Below are 23368 nucleotides of genomic sequence, written 5' to 3'. Positions count from 1 at the left end.
AACACGGTGAAACCCCATCTCTACTAAACGTACAAAAATTAGCTGGGCATGTTGGTGCATGCCTGTAGTCCCAGCTACTCCGGAGGCTGAGGCAGCAGAATCACTTGAATCCGGGGGGCGGAGGTTGCAGTGAGCCAAGATCGCACCACTGGACTCCAGCCTGGGTGACAGAGCGAGACTCTGGTCTCAAAAAAAAAAAAAAAAATTGAATTTATACTAAGGCATTTTAAACTTTCATCTGGAATAAATTTAAAATTGTTGAATATGGAAATTGCTGATGACTCAGGAATAGTAAGAGGGATGGGGATAGTATTTCAAGTCAAGGAAGGAACCTCATTTTATTCTGAATGTGTTAGTTTTGACTCTTCACCCTGAAATTTTCACTATCAAATATATTTGGAAGGCAGGTCTTCTTTCCTCATTTAACGTTTATTTCATACTCAGAGAATAGTACTGTGGGTGTGGGATTCAGATTTTGATTTTGAAATGAACTCTGAGTGGCCCCTTGTCCCTGTGAAAGTGCACTGGTCTAGAGAGCAGCAGTTGGACCCCAGAGTGTGGCACGTGTTCCTGTGTTCATTTGAACGTTCTCTGATGACCTGTCGCTGAGGTCATGTGATGATGCGTATCCTGTCTTCCACCCCAGCTGCCACTGTGTTTCAACTGTCGCTGGCTGTGTTTCAACTGCCGCTGTGTTGGAACTGCCAGCTAGACTCCTCACCAAAATGGGAGGTAGCCTCTGCTGCTGTGGTGAAGGTGAAGGTAGGTTCGTTTCCATCTTCTCACTGCAGTTTCTTCAGATGGGCCACTTGTACTTAAATGTTTTCCTGATTTATGTATTTTTCCCCCACCTCCAGTTTGTCTACAGATTTACAAATTGGTTTTAGAGTTTTATGACTCAGTTTGTATTTTTGATTCTGCCATCAAGCTTTCTGCCTTAAATATTTTCCTCTGTTTAGAAAAATGTACTGTTTCCAAGGCCAATTTTATACACACTTGCATAGAATAGACCCAGAAGAAACGCAACAGCATTTCCTTGGTCATATCGGGAGATCTTGATACCGATGACAGTGTGAGACGTTCCATGAAAGGCAGATGACAGGCCAAAGTCCTCTAAATTGAGATGTGAAAATCTTAAATCAAATGTTGAAACAGCTGGAATCCAGAGATGTTTAGAAAATAGACTGCGATCTTCTGGTGGGAAACGCAGTGGCCTAGTGAAGAGGTTTTGAGGATTGTTTTAAATTAAAGACCTTTTGAAAACATAAACACAATCAAGTAGATATACAAAGTTACAAAATAGAAAAATTATCAGAGGTTATAAAAGGTTTATGAAAATCTTTGTAGTCAAAACTGACGGGGGTAGATAGATTTATTGATAAGGTCTTCTTAAAATTAGCTACAATATTGAAAATACAGTAATACCAAACTAAAATTTTGGTTTAGAAATAAGCTTTTGTTAAGATAGATAATTTGTTCTCAATGAAATTATAAGAGGTAATAATTTTTTCTTCTGAAATCTGTTTTTTTTTTTTGGTTAAACTTCTCAGATTTATACCTCAGAGGTTCGAATTTTTCTGTGTCTCTTTACACCTAAGTTACAGGTCCCACATCATTGCCTTCTGTTTCTTTTCCCCTGGAAAAGGCGCATCTTTATACTTGGCTTGGATGATAACTCTCTCCTTTAAATTTTCATCCGCCCCCACACAGGTTCTAATTCTGCTGCTGTAATACTAAAATGCTTATTTTAAAGGTCTGAAATACTAATGTTTGCCTCAGATGTAAAATGATTTTGTACTCTTGGCCTTTTGCTATGTCTTAATTGTTTCAGGTGATCAGGAAGCCTCCCATGCTGTTAGTTAGAGCTAGGTATCCCCCCCACTCAAGTTACTAGCAGTTCTGTTTACACTTCTCTGTAATACAGTATTCACGCATGACTGAACACACGCTGTGTCTCATTAAATTCGAGTACCCTTCTCATGAGGTGTGACTCCCAAGTTATTCAATAGGCTTCATTTAAACACTGCCCATTCTCAGGCAGGCCTTAGTTCAGCCTGCTCAGATAGTTGCTCAGATAAGTAGTCAGTGAGACAGTGGGGGTCACAGATTTTAATTCATTCAGTCACTTAAGCGCCAGCCCTGATGGCCACATTTTCAGTGAACTGCTCATGCGGGGTTGGTCAGTTGAAGGGAAGTTGATTCTTGGTACAGCCATCAGGTGGTGGTTGGCTTAGAATGTTCTGAGTTCTGAGCCATCTTGGGGACCAAGTAGACCGTCGGTCCCTTGGGGTGGTCACTGGTCATGAGGGCTGCCTGTGTGAACACTGCCTACTTCACAGTGATGCGGGCGGCTTAGCCAGGGACCCGAGGCTGTGTCTCCCAGGGCTCTCCTGATGGCGTCCTTTGCCTGCCTTCACCACCAAGGAGGGTGGCCCAGCAGCAGCTCCGCCCGTGCTCTCACCCACCTCCTCCAGACACACCAGCCCTGTGTCCTCAGCACCCAAGGCTGCCAGAGGTCCTTCAGCAGCTCCCATGGCTGACAGTGACTCTATGTTTCCTAGGCTTCTTCTACCGCCAGAATTGGCAGTTTCCCTCGCTGGATTCTTGGGACCTGATCCAGGCAGCACACTCGGTAAAGTCTTCTTTCTTTGTCTGAGATAGGAATTTTATTTCTTTTGCTTTCTTTCTATTTTCTCTGAATTAAGATATGTAATTCTTACCACGGACTTTACAGATGAGCCACAGAATTTCTTGGTGGGCAGAGGTATGTGAGAGCCCATTCATTGCCAACTTGGAACTTGTTCCAGATGGCACTTATAGATGACAGTGTTAGTGACAAACTGCATGGCAGAGAGCATTGTCCTCAGGAGAAATGCATTCTTGAAAATAGTGGTGACTTTGCAACCAAAAATCATTTTTGAAAATCTCATACAACACTCTTGTGCATTTCCTCAAGTGTCTTCCAGGCTTTATTTGGGGGCCATTGCCTCGAGCACTATCTCCCATCCAGATTTCTAATGTCACCAAGTGAAGAAAAGACCCATGAACACAGGACACAGCATGGTCTGAGGCTCACAGTGTTTTCCTTTCTCTCTGCAGACACACTCAGCGATTCAGCTCTACAGTATGCACTCTGGGATCTCCCATTTGCTAAGGAAAGATCTTAGCTTTGAGAAAGGTGACACTTTCCTCCCTACTTTTGCTGGAGAACTACCCTGGTTTGAGCTTCCTGCTGGAAATGAGGTTGGGCAGTTTGATGTAAAAAAATGAAGAGTTTAGTCAACAATTGTGGCCATCCACTGCAGTTCCCAGAAGCAGTGATGTCATTTAAATAGGAATAGGGGTGCATCAGGGTGGGGAGATATGGAGGAGAGAGTCCGTGTGGAGTGATGGTGAATGCCTTTGGGAGTGTGTGTGCATTTCTCTAGAAAGCATGTTCCTCTGTGCAAAGCACGACCCAAGGATCAATGTTCTAGAAACAAAATTCCATCCCCGCATCAGTCGACACTTCATCCTTTACCACAGCTGTACCTGAAGGTTAGTTTAACATCCCCGGTCCTCAGATTGGAGATGGTGGAGAGATGAATTTCCCAAGCTCTCAATTTCCTGAATGGGAAAGGCGAATGTGAACTCAGGAATGAGTGAAAGGTTGACGTGATGGGCTGCTACTCCGCAGTCCTCACGTGGCCCTGGTATAACTCGTCACTACACCAGGGAGTTCCAGCATCTGTGTGTGCATGTGGAAGAATGACAGCCTAGAGAGATCCCACACACTGCCCAGCATTGTAAGATGTTCTCAGTGACGGCAAAAGGCAGGGTAGCAATACAGTGGACTTTGGGGTGGTTCTTAATGTGAAACCCACATAGGGGAGTCACAGGCTTTTGACTGCAGTGGTGGTGTCATTTCTCAGCTCTTGTTCAAAAGCAGAGAACAATCAGGGATATGTCCTATTGTATTTAAAGATATGATTGGACCCAATGGGGAGGCTCATGCCTGTAATCCCAGCACTTTGGGAGGTTGAGGCAGGAGGATCACTTGAGCCCAGGAGTTTAAGATCAGCCTGGGCAACATAGTAAAACCACATCTCTACAAAAAATACAAAAATTAGCCAGGCGTGGGGACGTGCTCCTGTAGTCCCAGTTTCTCAGGAGGCTGAGGTGGGAGGATTGCTTTGGCCAGAGAGGTGGAGTCTTCAGTGAGCCATGATTGTGCCACTGCATTCCATCTGGGAAACAGAGTGAGACCCTGCCACAAAAAAACAAAACAAAAATCACGATGACCACAAGCCTTAGAAATGCTCCAGCTTAGTAATACAAACACCTAAGAAGTAGCGCCCAATATGATGTCAAAAACAACTTGGGTGTTAGCCTGGTGCCCCTCTTCCCTGCTGGAATCTCAAACAGCCGGGTTAGAGAGGGTCAGCACCCCCACATGCTGCTCCCATGACAGGCTGTCCCAGTGCCAAAGCCAGGGTAAGTGTGAGCAGTAACAGACTCCGCGGACACACACACACGTATGGAAAAGAGAGAGTGGAAGGACAGATAGCACGTGCTAAATAGGGGTTATCTTTAAATGGGAGGAAAACTGAGTATTTTCAAAGCTTTATTTCATTGTCCTAAAAACAAATGGATAGTGAAAAAATAGAAGGTTTTGGTTGGAATTAAATCTTCTCTTTAAAGAAAGGCTGCTTCTTATCGAGTAGAAAACCTCTAGGAGGGGTGATAGTCACAGCAGCACCACTGGTGGATTCTGGGGAGGAAATGACCTTGGCAGGACGCAGGAAGGGAGGGCAAGTGAGCTCGGGTCAGATTAAGAAGCAGGAGCCCTGAGAGGCTGCAGGGACACACAGCCTGCCCTGGGTGGTGTGCCCTGTTTAAGATGGGCCATTTCACATTGATGAGGCAGTCAGGGCTAGAAAGCCTTTCTTCCCTGCTCCTGCCCTGCACTTGCTGACGGTCACTCTGTGTCCTCCTAGTGGCAAGAGATCCCCTCTTGAGGAGACTCCGCAGGAACACCAGAGATGATAGTGACACACGACAACTGAAGGTCAGGCCACCTGGTTTCGTCTGGGAAAAAGTTACTTTCTTCGCTTTATCTTCTTGAATTAAAATAAGATATGAGAATCTGACCCTATATATCATAGGTGACTTATACAGTGTCCTTGGTGGGGGGAATTCTGAGTGAGTCTGTTCCCCATTGAGGCTTGATTTAAGACGGCAGGAGAAAACGACAGTATCAGCCATGCACTGAGTGGCAGTGAGCTTTTTCCTCAGCAGCTTGATTCTCTCCTTGGGGCAAAATCACTTAATTGCTGAGCAACATGACCTTGAGAGCAAACATCCTCCAAGAAAAATTTTAGCACGAGTCAGTTTGCCCTGTTCTTCTTCTGTGTTCCTTTGATTTGAACACTGTTTTCCATCTGGTTTTCTAATGTCACCAAGTGAAGAAAAGTCCTGTGCACTTGGTACTTGGATGGTCTGAAGCTCATGGTGTTTTTCTTTCTCTCAATGCAGGCAGAGGTACAGGCTGAGGAGAAAGGTGTGTATTCTGGGAGCACTCCTTTCTAAGGAAAGACCTTCAGTGTTGCAAAATGTGGCACTTACTAGTCTGCTTTTGCTGGAGAGACACTTTGGTTTGAGCTTCCTGACAGAAATGAGATTTGGACAGTTTGGTATAAAAAACACTGAGTCCAGTAAAGAACTGTGACCATCCACTCGAGTCCGGGGAGGCAGGATTGTCATTTAGGTGGAATAGTGTGGTGTGCATCAGGGTGGGGAGGTACGGAGGAGAGAGTCGTGTGGAGTGATTGGGAGTGTCTTTGGGAGTTGTGTGGGCATTTCCCCAGAAAGCATGTTCCCCTGTGCAGAGCACAACCGAAGGAGCAATTTTCCTAAAAAAAAAAATTGCAACACCACTGCACACTTCACATAAATTAACCCATTCATCCTCCACTACAGCTGTACCTGAAGGTAAATTTTATATCCTCACTCCTCAGATAGAGATGGTATAGATTTCCCAGGCTCTCAATCTCCTAAATGCAAGAGGCAAATGTGAACTCAGGAATGTGTGGAGAGTTGATAGAAAGGGTGACTACTGTGCATTCAGCAGCCAGCCCTGGCGTAACTCACCATTAGTCCAGGGAGTTCTGGCATCCGTTTTTGCATGTGGAAGGATGATAGCCTAGAGAGGTCCCAAACACTGTCTGTCATTGTAGGGAGGTCTCAAAGGTTGCCTAACCCAGGGTAGCAGTAGGTACATTTTACACTGGACTTTGATGTGGCCATTAGTGTGAAACACACATAGCAAGCTCACGGGCTTTTGGCCGTAGTGGTGGGGTTACTTCTCAGCTCATGGTCAAAAGCAGGGAATACTCAGGAACATCCTCTATTGTATTTAATAACATGATTATCACAAGCCTTAGAAATGCTCCAGTTGGCCAGGAACAGTGGCTCACGCCTGTAATCCTAGTAGTTTGGGAGGCTGAGGCAAGTTCAGGAGTTGGAGATGAGGCAAGGCAGAAAGGTGAAAATTCGTATCTACTAAAAATACAAAAAACTACCTCAGTGTGGTGGCCCATCCATGGTCCTAGCTACCTGGGAGGCCGATTGGGGAGGATCACTAGATCCCAGGAGGCACAGGTTCCAGGGAGCAGAGATCATGCCCCTACACTCCAGCTTCGGTAACAGAGACCCGCTATTGAAAGAAGGAAAGAAATGCTTTAGTTACGTAGCAAACACAATCAATACACAGCACCAAATATCATCCCAAGGAACAACTTGGGTGTTGGCCTCCCACCCATCCCATCTCCCCTGGTGGAACCTCCTGCACAGCTGGGTTGGAGATGGTCAGTGCTGCCACCTGCTGCCCCCATGACATTCTCTACTAGTGTCAGAGCCAGTGTGAGTGTGAGCAGCAAGGGACTCCCGACACACAGACATTGCATTGAGAAGGTTGAGTGCAAGGACAGATAGCACTTGCTAAGTAGGGGTTATCTTTAAATAGAGGATAATTGAGTATTTTCAAAGCTTTGTTTTATTGTCTTTAACACAAAAGTTTGGTGAATATGTAGAATATTGGGGCTGGAATGAAATCTCTCTGAACAAATATTGTTTTTACCAAGTATAAAATATTCTAGAATGAGTGATACACACAGAAGCACCACAGGTGGATTCTAGGGAGGAAATGATGTTGGAAGGACTCAGGAAGGGAGGGGAAGTCTAGTAAAGAACTGTGAGCATCCCAGTCTGGTCCCTGAGGCAGTGGTGTCATTTAGATGAAAGAGGGTGGTGTGCATCAGGGTGGGAGGTATGGAGGAGGGAGTCTGTGTAAAGGGATCACAAATGTCTTTGGGCGCGTGTGTGCATTTCCCCAGAAAGCATGTTCCTATGTACAAAGCACAACACAAGGATTACTATTCTAAACACAAAATTCATCACCATTGTACACGTCACGTCAATCAGCCCTTTCATCCTCCATGGCAGCTGTATCTGAAGGTAAGTTTCCTGTCTTCACTCCTCAGATAGAGATGGTGTGGAGATGAATTTCCTGAGCTCTTGGTCTCCTAAATGGAAGAGACAAATGTGAACTCAAGAATGGGTGAAACATGGATGCGATGGGCTACTACTGCGCGTTTATCAGACAGCCCTGGCATAACTCATCAGCATGCCAGGGAGTTCCAGCACCTATGTGTGCGTGTGGAAGTATGACAGCCTGTAGAGATTTTAAGCACTGTCATTACAGGACGGTCTTAGTGGTCACCTAACACCGCGTAGGAATAGCTACATTTTACAGTGGAATCTGGCGTGGTCATTAATGTGAGGCACACTTGCAGAGCTCAGCGGGTTTTAGCGGCATGATGGGTTCATTCCTCAGCTCCTGGTGGAGAGCAGAGAATAATCAAGGACATGTCCTGTTGTATTTAAGAACATAGTAACCACAAGCCTTAGAAATGCTGCAGTTCACTAGCACACGCACCTAAGGCACAGCAGCAAACAGGAGCTCAAGGAACAACTTGGGCATTAGCCTGGTGCCCATCTCTCCTGCTGGAATTCCTGCACAGCTGGGATGGAGAGTGTCAGCGCCCCCACCTGCTGCTTCCAGGATGGGCTCTCCCAGTGTCAGAGCCAGCGAGAGCCTGAGCAGTAGCAGACTCCCTGGACGCGTGTGTTGAAGAGGGAGACCGGAAGGACAGATAGCACATGTGACATGTCATGTTTAAATGGTAGGATAATTGTATTTTCAAATCTTTAATTTTGCTTAAAACAGATGTTTGACGGATAAATGTTGTAGAATATTTTGGCTGAATTGCATATTTTTTAAAAGAAGGGCTGATTTTATGATGTAAGAAATCATCTAGGAGGGGTGATCCACACAGCAGCGCAGGTGGGTCCTGGGAGTAAATGCCCTCAGAAGGGATCAGAAAGGCAGCAGAGGCCGGGAGCTGTGGCTCACGTCTGTAATCTGAGTACTTTTGGAGGCCATGGTGGATGTATCGCTTGAGCCCAGGAGTTCGAGACCAGCCTGGGCAACCTGGCAAAACCCCATTTCTACAAAAAAATACAAAAAATCAGCTGGGCTTGATGGGGGCATCTGTAGTTTTAGCGACTTGGAGGCTGAGGCGAAGGATCCACCCGGGCTTGGGAGGTCGAGGCTGCAGTGAGTTGTGATTGAACCACAGCACTCCAGCCTGGGTGACAGTGCAAAACCATCTCAAACAAAAAGTACAACTTAGCTCAGGTTTGAATAGAAGGCTCCCTGAGATGCTGTTGTTGAAACAGCCACATTGTATGGTGTACCCTGTTTGAGATCAGCTTTCACACCGATGAGGGTGGCTTAGCTAGAGAGCCAAGGCTCTGTCTCCCAGGGCTTTCCTGATGATCTCCTTTGCTTTCCTTCTCCACTAAGGAGGACGGCCAGCAGCTGCTCAGCCTGTGCTGTTATCCCACCTTTTCCACACACGCCAGCCCCCTGTCCACAGCACCCAAAGCTGCCTGAGGGATTCTTCAGCAGCTCCCATGAGCTGACAGTGACTCTTATGTTTCCTAGGTGTCAAGCCTGTGGCAGCAGAGCTTCCTGGGGAGTCCTCAGAGCAAGTCATTGCCATTGTCGAAGTGAGATCTTTCTTTGACTAAGATGGGAATTGTATTTCTCTTGGTTTCTTTCTATTTCATTTGAATTAAGATATGCAAACCTTACCATGGACATTATAGATAAGTTACAGAATTTCTTGGTGGGATAATGTGAGAGTTCATGAGCAACTAGGAGCTGGCTCCAGATGGCACACATAGATGCCACCTTCAGTTACAAACTGTATGCAGATAACATTTTCCTCAGGAGAAATGCTTACTGTTAGAAAATAATGGTGACTTTGCAACAAAAATCATATCGAAAGTCTTAGACGAAACTCTTGTGCCTTTCCACAGGTGTCTTCTAGGCTTTATTTTGGGGCCATTACCTCGAGCACTGTTTCTTGTCTGGTTTCCTAATGTCAGCAACTGAAGAAAAGACCTGTACACACAGGACACAGCATGGTCTGACGCTCACAGTGTTTTCCTTTCTCTCTGCAGAGGGATTCAGCACTTTGGGCAAGTGGTACGTACTCTGGGGTCACCCATTTGCTAAGGAAATATCTTAGTGTTGAGAAAGGTGACACTTTCCCCCCTACTTCTGCTGGAGAGCCACCCTGGTTTGAGCTTCCTGCTAGAAATGAGGTTGGGCAGTTGGGTGTGAAAAAATGAAGAGTTTAGTCAACAACTGTGGCCATCCACTGCAGTTCCCAGAAGCAGTGATGTCATTTAAATAGGAATAGGGTGCATCGGGGTGGGGAGGTGTGGAGGAGAGAGTCCGTGTGGAGTGGTGGTGAATGTATTTGGGAGTGTGTGCATTTCTCTAGAACATTGATCTTTGGGTCGTGCTTTGCACAGAGGAACATGCTTTCTCTGTACCTCCTGACAGTCACTCTGTGTCCTCCTAGGTTGCACAGAGGATCCCGTGGAAGAATTCATATATGAATCAGATGAGGATGCCCCAGGACCGTCGTAGGTCAGGCCACCTGCTTTTGTCAAAGAAAAAAGATAACCCCTATTTGAATTAAAATATGAGAATCTGACCGTATGTATCATAGGTGACTTACACAGTGTCCTTGGTAAGGAGAATTTAGAGTGAGAGTCTGTTCCCCACTGAGGTTTGATTTAAGATGGCAGAAGAAAATGACATCATCAGCCACTCAGCAGCTTGATTCTCTCCTTGGGGCAAAATCACTTAATTGCCAAGCAACATGGACTTACGGGAAACATCCTCCAATGAAAACTTAGGTTTTTAGCATGATTCGGTGTGTCCTGTTCTTATTTTGGGTGCTTTTGGGTGGTCTCATCGTGACAGTCAATGTCCTGGGTCTTCAGTGTCTATAAAGTCCCCCTGCAGCCCTCCTGCCCACTGTCTTGGCATTGCCTCCATTCCTGGTCCCCAGGCTGCAGCGTTGAATCCTGTTGAGCAACCCCACAGGGTTTAGGAAGGGAGCCCAGCTGAGGTCAGAAGAGTTGGTGCCACCCTGCAGGAAGGGTTCCCAGTGACGTCTGGGTCTGCTGTGGCCGCCCCCCTCCGCCCCTGGGCTTTTGCTGCACTGGGGTCTCTGGACATGCGCACTTGTTGTCTTCCTCCCAGATACCAACAAGCCCTCTCCCGGCACCTGCAGAAAAAGTGGGGAAAATCCCCGAAGAGGCAGAAACGTGAGTGTGCAGGGGCGGCATGACCAGGGGAAGGCAGACAATGCCTGTGTGCCCATGGCTGCCCTCACTCTCTTGTTGTCCCATCAGAAAACCTAGTGAGCTGAAGGATGAGGCTGCTGAAGAGCCTGAGCTCACTTGTTGTGGCCTGACCTGTTGTGGCCTTTGTACTTATGCTGGAAATCCCTAAAGGCAAGTGAAGGATGCCCTGAGAACATCCTCCAGGGAGCAGACAGCCTCTCCATAGCAGGCCCTGAGCCCACTGGGCTGAGCCTTCCATAGGCTGCTTTAATGAGGGAGGGGCTGAGGTGCCGGTCAGGCTACCAGATGCAGGATTCTGAAGGCCATGCAGCGCGTTCTTGTCTGCAGTGCCACTTAAGCTCATTTGAGGGGACCCAGCCCTGCCCTCCATGTCCCCAGAAGACAACAGGGAGGGAGCTTCACCAATTCAACATGAGCAGCCACTGGGTTGATCATGAATCCCCCTGTTGCATGCCTGCTGGGAAAGGTGTGAGAGGGAGGGAGGCAGCCCCAGGCTTCTTGCCACACAAGCAGCCCACCCAGCCCAGCATTGCACACCTGCGGGCACTCAGTAGGTCCTGGCATCAAGAAGGGGAAAGGCCAGGATCCAAGACCCGCTGGGATGTGCCCAGTCCCAGGGACCCCCCAGCCTCCATGGAGCCCTCGGTGCCTTGGGTGGCCTCATGGCCCCATTTCTCAAGATGAGTTTGGAGGCTTCTGTGTGTAGAGAGCACTGATTTGGGCATCAGTGGTTCTGTGTCTGTGTCAGATGCCAACAAAAATACTCGTGAAGACAAGTCAGGGCCATGCTCACTTAGGAGGAGTTGAGGGGCAGGATTCAGGAAGTCACAGTTTTAAATGTATTTTCCAATTTGAAATTAACATATATGAGTGTGTTTTTGTGTATTTTATAGATATGTGTGTGTGTATATATATATATATACACACACACACACAGTCACACACACACAGTTTTTTACTCTTCAAAACAGTGGTTTCCATAATCTTTTTATGCTGGAATGTATTAAGTGAGAAATGCATGTTTTAGCAAAGCATTAATGATTTTTTAAATGAAAATGCATAGACAGGGTTGGTGGGGATGTTGGAAGGATCAAGTCTGATTGGGCGATAACAATGACGTGCTCCAGGAAGCAGCACACATTTAACGTGCAGCTCTTCTGTCTGGATGGCATGGAGGGTCTGGGTGGAGGGGCAGGTCACCACCCCACCCTGTGTCATCAGACCTCCTGCTCCTCCCAGGGCTCGGGGGCATGGGGCTCTGCCTGTTGATCCTTGCTCTTTGTGTTTCAGTATCTGGAGGTCCAGTCCCCTGAAGGCACCCATGTGCGTGCCTGGGCTCAGTGCCTCCTGCAGGACATTTAATAGACACTGTGCACAGACAACCCCCTCAGCAGAGAGCAGCGCACAGGCCTCGGTGCCCTGTGGATGGACTCTGGGGAGGCCAGGGGCCCAAGGCCACCTTCTAGGGCCCGAGGAGCCCTCTGAGACCTGTACACCTACCCCAGGGAGCGCCCCTCCCTCCACCTCTGTGCCCCCCCAGTGACCCTCGAACCTCTGTCTGTTTCGCAGATTCGTCCGGAAGGGCCGCCAGCCAGTGGATTTCCCTGGCCCCTCAGCCCTCTGGAGCGTACGAGTTTTGGAGAACCCTCTTCCTCTGTATATGCTTTTGACTTTCCTGGACTGATGTAAAAATACTCTTTTCTTTGACCTGTTTATTTTTAAGACACCATGTGATTGTGTCAGCTTATATTTTATTGCTGAAGTAAATTTTCAAATGTTTTATTAGTTTTTTTTGGATCTTTGTCCACTCATTTTGGAGTTTTTGTAATTTTGATAGGTGTTCTTTTATGCTTTGTATTGTTTTCTTAATGACTTTTACCTTAGTTTTTAACAAACCCATAGTACAGTGTTATACCCAAGCGAGTTAGAGAAAACGCCACACTTTGAGACGAATTAAGAGTCCATTATTGGCCGGGCGCGGTGGCTCAAGCCTGTAATCTCAGCACTTTGGGAGGCCGAGGCGGGTGGATCACAAGGTCAGGAGATCGAGACCATCCTGGCTAACACGGTGAAACCCCGTCTCTACTAAAAATATAAAAAATTAGCTGGGCGTGGTGGCAGGCGCCTGTAGTCCCAGCTGCTAGGGAGGCTGAGGCAGGAAAATGGCATGAACCTGGGAGGCGGAGCTTACAGTGAGCTGAGATCGCGCCACTGCACTCCAGCCTGGGCGACAGAGCAAGACTCCGTCTCAAAAAAAAAAAAAAAAAAAAAGAGTCCTTTATTTAAGCCAGCGGCCAAAGAGACGGCTAACGCTCAAAATTCTCTCGGCCCCGAGGAAGGGGCTTGATTAACTTTTATACCTTGGTTTAGGAAGGGGAGGGGAACTCAAATGCAATAATTCTACAGAAGTAAAAACATGCAAGAATCAAAAAAACAAATGGTTACAGAGAGAGAAACAATTTAAAAGACAAATGGTTACAAAAGAAGCAACGGAACCAGGTGCGGGGCTCTAAATCCTTCATTAGAGTTCGATATGGATGCTCTGCCAGACACGGACTCAAGGCTTTATGCTGTTATCTCTTTGAGCAAAACCCTGGGAACTTCATACATTGTTTGTTCCAGTACCTTATCAGTTAATTGGGCTCCTTTGAAATGCTGAGGATCTGCTTACACAGGTTAACGCCTTGAGGAAGGGGTTTGGGTAAGGAGCCCTTGATGTCTTGTTAATCAAGAGGCCAAATGGAGTTTGTCCGGCTTTCCCAGCTAAGGGAGAGTCTTATTCATATGGGAAACAAGGCTGGGTAATTAAGGAGACAAAAGGGAAAATTTAAAAATAGCGAGTTACAGTAAAAACAAGTTTAGGCATTACAACAGTAAGTTATATTAAGACAATATTTTGGCCGGGCGTGGTGGCTCACGCCTGTAATACTTAGCACTTTGGGAGGCCGAGGCGGGCAGATCATGAGGTCAGGAGATCAAGACCGTCCTGGCTAACACTGTGAAACACCATCTCTGCTAAAAATACAAAAAATTAGCTGGGCGTGGTGGGGGGGGGGGCGTCTGTAGTCCCAGCTGCTCGGGAGGCTGAGGCAGGAGAATGGCGTGAACCTGGGAGGCGGAGCTTGCAGTGAGCTGAGATAGTGCCACTGCACTCCAGCCTGGGCAACAGAGCGAGACTCCACCTCAAAAAAAGAAAAAAAAAAAGAGAGACATAGTATTTTTAATGTTTTTTAATAGCTTATATTCTGTACATCTTTTCACATGTAGAAATGTTAATGGCTGGGCGCAGTGGCTCACGCTTGTAATCCCAGCACTTTGGGAGGCTGAGGCAGGAGAATCACTTGAGCCCAGGAGTTGGAGACCAGCCTGGGAAACATGGTAAGACCACATCCCTACTAAAAAAAAAAAAAAAAGTTTATGTATATATATAAAATTATCTGGGCACAGTGGCACATGCCTATAGTCCCAGTTGCCTGGGAGGCTGAGGCAGGAGGATTGCTGGAGCTCAGGTGGTCGAGGCTGCAGTGAGCCATGATCACACCACCGCACTCCAGCCTGGGTGACAGAGTGAGACCCTGTCTCTGAAAAAAAAGTGCTTGTTTATATTAATATTAGTTAGAAGTCTACTTGTTTATAGCAGAATTAAACTGGTTTATAGCAGATACAAGCTCTTGGAGGAAAATACTATACTTCATTCCAGGCCCTGAGTCCTTAGTAACTGGCTGTGTGCCCTGTAGGGCTCTACGGTTCCTGGTTGAGGAGCAGAGAGATCAATTGCTCCAGTGTAAGGGGCGAAGAGTTCCTTAGGGAACGGCTGCTGGGCCCAGCTTTGCTATTGTCTTCGCTTTCTAGTAAGCCTTGTGTTGCTGAGGTCCAGCTGTGTGAGTATTAACACACTAACGGTATTGCGAGCTTCTCCGAGCACGTGCAGGCAATTGGCAAAAAGCTTAATGTGTGTAAGCAGTGTGAGAGAAGCCTTTTAAGGGTGTTTTCTTGGGTGGGTCAGGTGAGGGAGATGGCATGGGGCTAAGAAGGAAACTGATTAATTCATGTAAAACTGCCATCCCTTCATCACCTGAGTTGTGATGTGCAGGCACTGAGCACACTGCAGGTTGAGAACATACTTGGGTCTTTATTGCAGCCTTGTGCTGTGCTCTTCAGAGCCGTGAGTGTGCTGCTCTTACTCACCATGTGGTTTCTCATAGATTGTTGTGTTTGATGCTGGAAAACATTTTGAAGACAAGACTCCAAACAGTGACGTATGCCACACTAGCTGATTAGAAAATGAGAAACTTATGTTATCAACAGGCTTGGAAGATTCTTGTGGTCCTGTAGTCACCCACATTTCCCTGGTCTTCATCTTGCCACTCCGTTTTATTCTCCTTTTCTGTTGCAGTAGCTATAATGCCACAACTTTTTGTTTTTTTCTCCCCTTTTCTTCCTTCCTGCCAGCACTCAAATAGCCACTCCTATTAAGTGATGGAATTCCAGAATTTTTTTCTGTATATTAAACCTGATATGATTTCACTCAGTTTATCATCGTTAGGGTGCAGAGTAGTCACCTAGAGGTGCTACTCAGTATATAGCACTGTGTTTAGAAATTTAGGGAGCCGTGAAGTATTTAGCCTCTGCTCTCTGAGACTTCAGCCAGGTGCAAAGAGCAGATACAGAGCTGAATGTGAGGTTGAGTTACTTACATCCAGCAGTACCAGAATGTGCCTGGGAATCATGGGGGTGAAAAATTAACTCTGACTGAGGCAGGTATCTCTGATGCTTTCTGGAAGGAGGATGGGGTCTGTGCCAGGCCTTGGATGTGGGAGAAGGAGGAGCTGTCAGGAAGCAGCAGTGGCCTCAGCAACAGCACTGTTGTGAGGAACGCGGGCTGTGTTTGGGGAACAGCCAGGGGTTTTGTGTGGCAGGTTTACAGCACCTGTAGGAGACTGCATTGGTAAGTAAGCCCAGAAAAGTAGGCTGGGGCCAAATTATGCATGACTTTGAAGGTCAATCTGATGAGTTGAGTGGGATAAATAGAAACTATAAGTAGCATCACCTCCATTGAGGACAGGTTTTGCTGCCAAGAGATTTTTTAGACTTTGTTGGATTGTGTAATTGTGGATGAAGAATTATTGACCTGAGTGTATTTGATCTTTGATTGTTTTAGTATGCCAGATTCTTGGAGGTGAAATTGCTAAGTCAAGGTGATGAGTGTTGTTGAGACTTAATGTTGATTGCAAAATTAACCTCTAAAAAGGCAGTGCCAGCTTAGAAGACCATGACTGACTGAGAGTTCTTGTTTTATCTTGACCTTGCAGAGCTGGGTATTACAACATCGAGAACCCCTGCAGTGTCCTCTTTCTCTCCCTCCCTCCCCCCTGCTCTCCCTCCCTTCCCCTTCCTCCCTCCCCCTCTCTCTTCCTTGGTTCTTCCCTTTCTTCCTTTTACTTCTCCTATGATAGGCTCTCATTTTCTGAAGAGCCTGCTGCTCTCTTCCCATTTATTTATGATGCCACATTTATCACATTCTTTTTTTTTGAGACAGAATCTCACTTTGTCATTGAGGCTGGAGTGCAATGGTGCAATCTTGGCTCACTGCCACCTCTGCCTCCTGGGTTCAAGCGATTCTCCTGCTTCAGCCTCCTGAGTAGCTGGGATTACAGGCATATGCCACCATACCCAGCTAGTTTTTATATTTTTAGTAGAGACAGGGTTTCACCATGTTGGCCAGGCTGGTATTGAACTCCTGACCTCAGGTGCTGCATCCACCTTGGCTTCCCAAAGTGTTGGGATTACAGGTGTGAGCCACTGTGCCCAGCCACAGCCTAACTTTTGATAACATGCCAGGATCTTTCTTTCATGTCCTCTCAAAGAGGTTAAATATTATTTTCATAATGAGTTATAATTGAGTTTTCTCGTGTCAAATATAAAAACAAAATCATATAGTTCATTGACTCACTTATGTCTTACCAGCCTTTTTATTACAAATTATTGTATAGTCAACACTTTAAAGTGTGTCCTATTTTTTCCTAAGTTTTATCAATAGATGATGATATTGATGATGAAATGTTTGATGATGATCATTTAAAGGCTTATTTTGAATAACTGGCAATTCCATGAGTGATGGTATTAAACATATGAAGATCTAGAAGGACTGGAGCCTCTGGAAAAAGACTGGACATTACCTGCAAGTGCTCCTAGTCAGGAATGTTCCAGTCTTTATGGCTTTTCCGAAATTTGACATTAGAAAATCACTATCGTCCTCATTGGATGTTCACATGAAATTTAAGCCTCTGGTTTTCTTTGGGCTCCATTTTTTCCAGGTATGAATTAATGAGGAATGCCTGCCTTTTCTTCCTTCTTCCTACCTCTCTCCCTCAACCTACAGAAAATTCAAAGGCTAACACAATGGAGATTTACATATTCTTCATCCAGATTCACCAGTTGCTAGTGTTTGCCACCTTTGCATTTTTTCTGTCTTCATACTTTCTTTCCTGAGTCATTTGAAAGTAAATTGCAGAGAACATGACATTTTACCCCAATACTTCAGCATCTATCTCTTGTGAATCAGGACATCTTTCTCCATAATCACAATTCTATTACCTAACTTTGATACAATAATTTAAATTAATGTACCATCCACATTGAAATTTATGTGATTATCTCCCAAATGTCCTTTATTTGTATTGTTTTCGATCCACAGTTTAATCAGAGATTAACCTCGCCTTTGGTTGTCATATTTCTGTATTCTCTTTTAATTTGGAGTCATTCTTTCATGACGTGTGAAACATTTTGTAAAATCTAGGCTCTTTGGTTTTCAGAGTGATTCGCAATCTAGATACATCTGATTGCTCCCCTGCCTGGACTAGATGAGATTAAGCATTTTTGCAAGAATACAGATTAAACAGTTTCCTAATGAGTGGATTCAGATTAAACATGGGCAGCGTGGTGTACTTCTTAGTGCCTCACACCAGGAGACGTTTGAGTCTGTCTGTCCCATAATTTGTGATGCTGTATTTGGTAATTTTGGCCAAGGTGGAGTCAGCTAGACATCTCTTTGTGAAGGTAGCCTTTCCCCTTTGTTATTAGTCAGTCAAGTGTGGGATGAGACATGAAAGCCCTGTGAACATCCTGTTCCCTGACAACCCTTCAGAGCTGGTTTCAGTGCCACTGCTGAAGCCTCTGGGAAACATTGATTACACTTCACGGTGACGGTGGCAATTTCTTGAATTCCTTCTACATTGACTGCCTGCGTTATTCAGTGAAGCAGACATTGCCTATTCCCTACATTTCCCCCTTCAAAATGTTTAATTTTAATTTAAAAGATTAATACAGCCAGGATATTCTTTCAACAGGCAAATAAAAACCGCAGTTTAAACTCTGAGTTTCAATCAGAAACTAACAGCTCTTGGATTTCCCGGGGCTCACACTCCTCTGAAACAACTCACGAAGAGCCTGAGGAAGCAGTTCTCACTGGTAAGTGGGCCAGTTTATTTGTCTCCCTGGGACTAGTAAGTACGACACAGTTCTTTTGTTCTTAAATTCTAAGTTTGACTTCACCTTTAAAAAATTATTTCTTTGGTATGATTTAGCATGTATTAACCCTTTTCCACTCCCTCAAGTCTAAAACTTTTCAAAAGAACTTTTAAGAATACCTGGGTAATTGGCGTTATTAGAGATACCATAGTCTGTATTTCTTGGGCTGAATGTTATGAATGATTGTATTCTACCCAGACATCGAGAATTAGCTGTGAATTCTCTCATATGGTAGTAGTTTATCATGTTTATTATTGCCTCTTACTGTTGTGTATTTTCTCTCTATGCAAATTGTGGAGTTTGTCATATGAATGCCAAGTATTAGGTTTACATAAAAGAATGATTTGACGAGAAGGATGCGGTTATTATATTAGATTGCTCAGATTGGACGTTGCTCCATTAACTGTATTTTTCAGGTAATTCTGTAGTTACTGGAGGTAGTAGAAGGCACACAGATCATGCCATTTCCCTCTAGTACTTGGATAATTGAGAAAGAAATGGCAGAAAAATGTGAATGGTATTTCCAGATCTTAGCAGGGTAAGTTATGCTTTAGATGTCCTATGAAGGGAATAAGGAGTCTTTTGTGTTTGTATGATACCAGTTTTTTTCAAAGAAACAATTCCTGTTGACTTCTGAAAACTATAGAAAAAGTATAAAAAATTACTACAATAATGTTTCTGTATGTAAGTTTCTTTCACATAATTTTCTTACATTTAAATATTTAATGTCTTGTGTTTAGATCATTCATGTGGAAAGTTCTTTGGCCCAATGTCAAGACATTAAATAAAAAGCAAACAGACCTTTTACCTCGCTCAAGCATATTTGTTTTTCATTGTTTCTGTTTTTTCTGTTGGTTAATACCACCCCGTTTTGTCTGTGCTTGAGACTTGGTCAGCATTTCTGACCCTTACCTATTCATTATGCCCTTTGTTAGTAATGTACGACTCACGACTGTAGAATGGCGTTTACTATTTGGAGGGAGTGTGTGTGCTATGGAGACAGTCATTCCATCCTCACAGAATTCTATGAGTGGACTAAAGCAGCAAGAGACAGGATTGTCATCTTAAGGGAGATGACGTTCAGAAGGCCTAAATCCTGTCAGTACAGCCTCAAGCCTTGCCTTAAAGATTTTTCTTTCTTGTTTATTTCATTTACACCAATTCAAGTTCAAGGTGCTAATTAACACATCTAATTCATTGCCCCATCTACAGTGTCTCACTACTCCGTCATGCTTGAAAGCAGCAGATTAATCTTGTTACAGTGGCTTTTTTTGTGTATAATATTCTCTATGTCCCTATGTTTCATATTAACAGTTCTTAAGGTACTGTTTCATCTGGTGCCACATTATCTGTCTCTTTTACTTTCTACATTTTTCTCTCTTCTGTCCCTAATCCAAATTATAACCATCTTTCCAGTCTTTGGTCATGTCTTGAGTTACTTTTTAATCATTCTAGACTACATGAACTGATCTGAACTCCTATTACAGTAACTGTATTCCACAGTATAGTACTTTATTATGGGTAGAAATGCATCACTTACCTAGAAGTTGCCTATTCAGCAGCTTCAAGAATTTGTAATTAACCAGAGGAAGCAGTTACATAGAAATAAAATACAAAGGCATTTTCTCAGGCAGCCAGGATGAGTGTTCCAGAGTCCGTGGGTTTTCCTCCCAGCGCTGTGCTGTAGACACTGGGACGTGTGTAACCATGATGTGCGATACCATTGATGTGTATGTGTGGGCAACAGTGCAGAGTTTTGTAATTTTAATCTATTTAGTTAATGGATTTCCAGCCCTCAGCCAGTTGGAGGTAGCAAATTAGGAATAAGAAAGAGATAACAGGCCAGGCATGGTGGCTCACACCTGTAATTCTAGCAGTTTGGTAGGATAAGGCAGGGGGATTGCTTGAGCCCAGGAGTTCAAGACAGCCTGGGAGACCCTGTCTCTACACACAGACACACACACACACAGACACACACACACATGCACAGCATGCCTATAGTCCCAGCTACTTGGGAGGCTTAGGCGGGAGGATCACTTGGGCGCAGGAGGTGGAGGCTGCAGTGACAGAGTGAGACCCTATCTCACAAAAGGAAAAACAGAAGAGAGATAGCATCTATTAGTTTTGATTTTTGTCAAAATGTGATTGTTGATAAGCTTTATAAATAGGTCAATCTGTGGTGACTTAATTTTGGGCTAAGATCTTGTTCTGCTATAGTACGGCAACTATTTGATAAATGACTATTGAAAACAATATATTTAGTTTGAATACGGTTGAGTCTCACAAATTGTTGGGGAATCTTGGTCAGGTTGTTTCAAATGAGAGAATGATCAGGAGCCTTCTGAGTGATAGGTGTGCTGCTTGGTGGTGTAGGTCATATATAGATAATCTCCCTTCTGAAAACTTAGTAGGAAAATAAAAGAAATACTTGGATAACTGTAAAATAACTTGATTAAAGCAGAATCCGCGTCATTGGATCATGTAGCACCTACTGAGAGAAGTTCTCAAGTTCTGATTGAGTTCTAAAAATTTTTGGCTGTTGGAATTCTTCATGTGTGAGTACAAACATAATTTCTGATGATCCATTTCTAGTCCATCTCCGAAGAAAGTATTTAACCTGGGCCAGGCATGATGGCTCACTCCTGTAATCTCAGCACCTTGGGAGGTGGAGGCATGAGGGTTGCTTGATGCCAGGAGTTTGAGACCAGCCTGGGCAACATAGCAGGACCCTGTCTCTACAAAATTTTAAAAACTAGCTGGATGTGGTGCTGCATGCCTGTATTCCTAGCTACTTGGGAGGCTGAGGCAGAAGGATCACTTGAGCCCAGGAGTTGGAGGCTACAGAAAGCTATGATCTAAGCACAGCACTCCAGAGCAATACCCTGTCTTTAGAAAAAAAAAGAAAAAGCCAAACAAACAAACAACAAAAAAAGAAAGTGTTAAATCCATAAGATGTCCAAGATGTCCGTGTATGTAGGAGCCTCCCAGCTCTCTGATCCTGAAGCCGTGAAGGGAGGCAGGTAGTGTGGAGGCCAGTGCAGCCTCACCTCTGGCAGCTGAGGATCAGGGCAGAATGTGGAATGAACATCCACATCAAAGCTTGATTGCTTGGGTGGCATAAAAATCTCTACCTGTAGGTCAGCCTTAAAATACATTACTTTATAAAGTGATGATTATTCCCCTAATTTGAGGCCATGCAGTTTGTGTTACCTGAGAGAACCATATTGTGTCCTTGATTTAATAAGTAGCCTGCCTTCCTTATTGTATGACCTCTACAGAACTTAGAAATACAAGCTACTATATTAAGCAAATTTCTTTCTCACTTTCTGTCTTGATAAATTTGCCTACTCTGGGTAACCTCATGTGAGGGGAATCACACAACATTTGGCTTTCCGATTCTGGCTTATTTCATTTAGCACGATGTCTTCAAGGTCTACTCATGTTGTAGCATATGTCAAAATGTCATTTTTTATGGTTGAATAATATTCCATTGTATATATGACTTTTTTTCTCTCTTCATCTGTCAATGGGCAATTGGATGTTTTGAGTCTTCTGGCTTTTGAGTATAATGCTGCTGTGAATATTGGTGTACAAATACCTGTGCAAGTCCCTGCTTTCAGTTTATTTAAATATATATGCAGAGGTGAAATTGCTGGGTCCTGTGGTAGCTCTATGCTTAATGTTTTGAGGAACTGCCACGCTGTTTTCTACAGCAGCTGCACCAGTTTCCATCCACCAGCAAAACGGCAGGGTTCCAACTTCTCCACATCCTAAATGACACTTTTACCCCCTTCTTTTTATTATAGTTATCCCAATAGGTGTGAAGTGGTGCTACATCACTGTGGTTTGGATTTGCATTTCCCTGATGACTAGTGATGTTGAACATCTTTTCATGTAATTATTGGCCATTTGTATGACTTCCTTGGGGAGCTGTTCATTTAAGTCCTTTGCTCAGTTTTTAATTGAGTTGTTTGGCTTTTTGTTGTTGAATTGTAGAGTTCTTTATGTCATCTGGATATTAATTCCTTAACAGATAAATGATTTATAAATATTTCATTCTGTAGGTTGTCTTTCACTTTCTTGATATTAGTCTTTCATGTGCGAAAATTTTTAATTACGATATAGTGTTATTATCTATGTTTTCTTTTGCTCCCTGTGCTTTTGTTGTCATATCCACGAAGTTGTGAAATTCAACGTTGTAAAGGATTAAGCCTTCATCAACACACAGGATGGATGCCTTTCCATTTGTTTAGGTTTTCTTTCTTTTAACAGTGTTTTGTAGTTTTCAGCATGTCTTTTGCTTCCTTGACTAAACTTATTCCGAAGTACTTAATTTTTTTAGATGCTATTATAAATGGAATCACTTTCTTAATTTATATTTTAGATTGTTTATTATTGGTGTTTAGAAACACCTGATTTCTGTGTATCGATCTTGTGCCCTTCAATGTTGAATTTATTTACTAGCTCCAGTAGCTCTCTTGTGGATTCTTTGGGATTTTATGCATATAGGATGATGTAATCTGCAGAGGGAGATACTTTCACAACTCTTTCCAATTTGCATGCCTTTTATTTCTTTTCCTTCTAATCGCTGTCTGTGATTTCCAGTACACTATTCAGTAGCAGCAATTTAAGCAGGCATCATTTCTTGTTCCTAATCTTATAGGGATAACTTTCCATCTTTATCATTCAGTATGATGTTAGCTGTAGATTAAAACAAATACCCTTTATCATGTTGAGGAATTTCCCTTCTATTTCTAGTTTTCTGAGAGTTTCTATTATAAAAAGGTATTGGATTTTGTCAAATGCCTTTTTTTTTGCATTGTTTAAGGTGATCATATAGTTTTATTAATGTGATTTATTACATTTATTGGCTTTCTTATGTTGAACCACATTGTCATTCCTGGGATACAGCCCACTTGGTTATGGTGAATACCTTTTTTTACATGCTGTTTGATTTTTGAATACCAAAAAAAAAAAAAAAAAAAAAAAGAAGAAAGAAAAGAAATGCAGCTCCTTTAAGTCTCCTAAAGGCTGCTTCAGCCAGTGGGTTTGAAACAGTGATGGGCAGCTT

Source organism: Pan paniscus, chromosome 4, assembly GCF_029289425.2.
Source record: "Pan paniscus chromosome 4, NHGRI_mPanPan1-v2.0_pri, whole genome shotgun sequence".
Classification (NCBI taxonomy): Eukaryota; Metazoa; Chordata; class Mammalia; order Primates; family Hominidae; genus Pan; species Pan paniscus.
Note: the sequence above shows the minus strand (reverse complement) of the source record.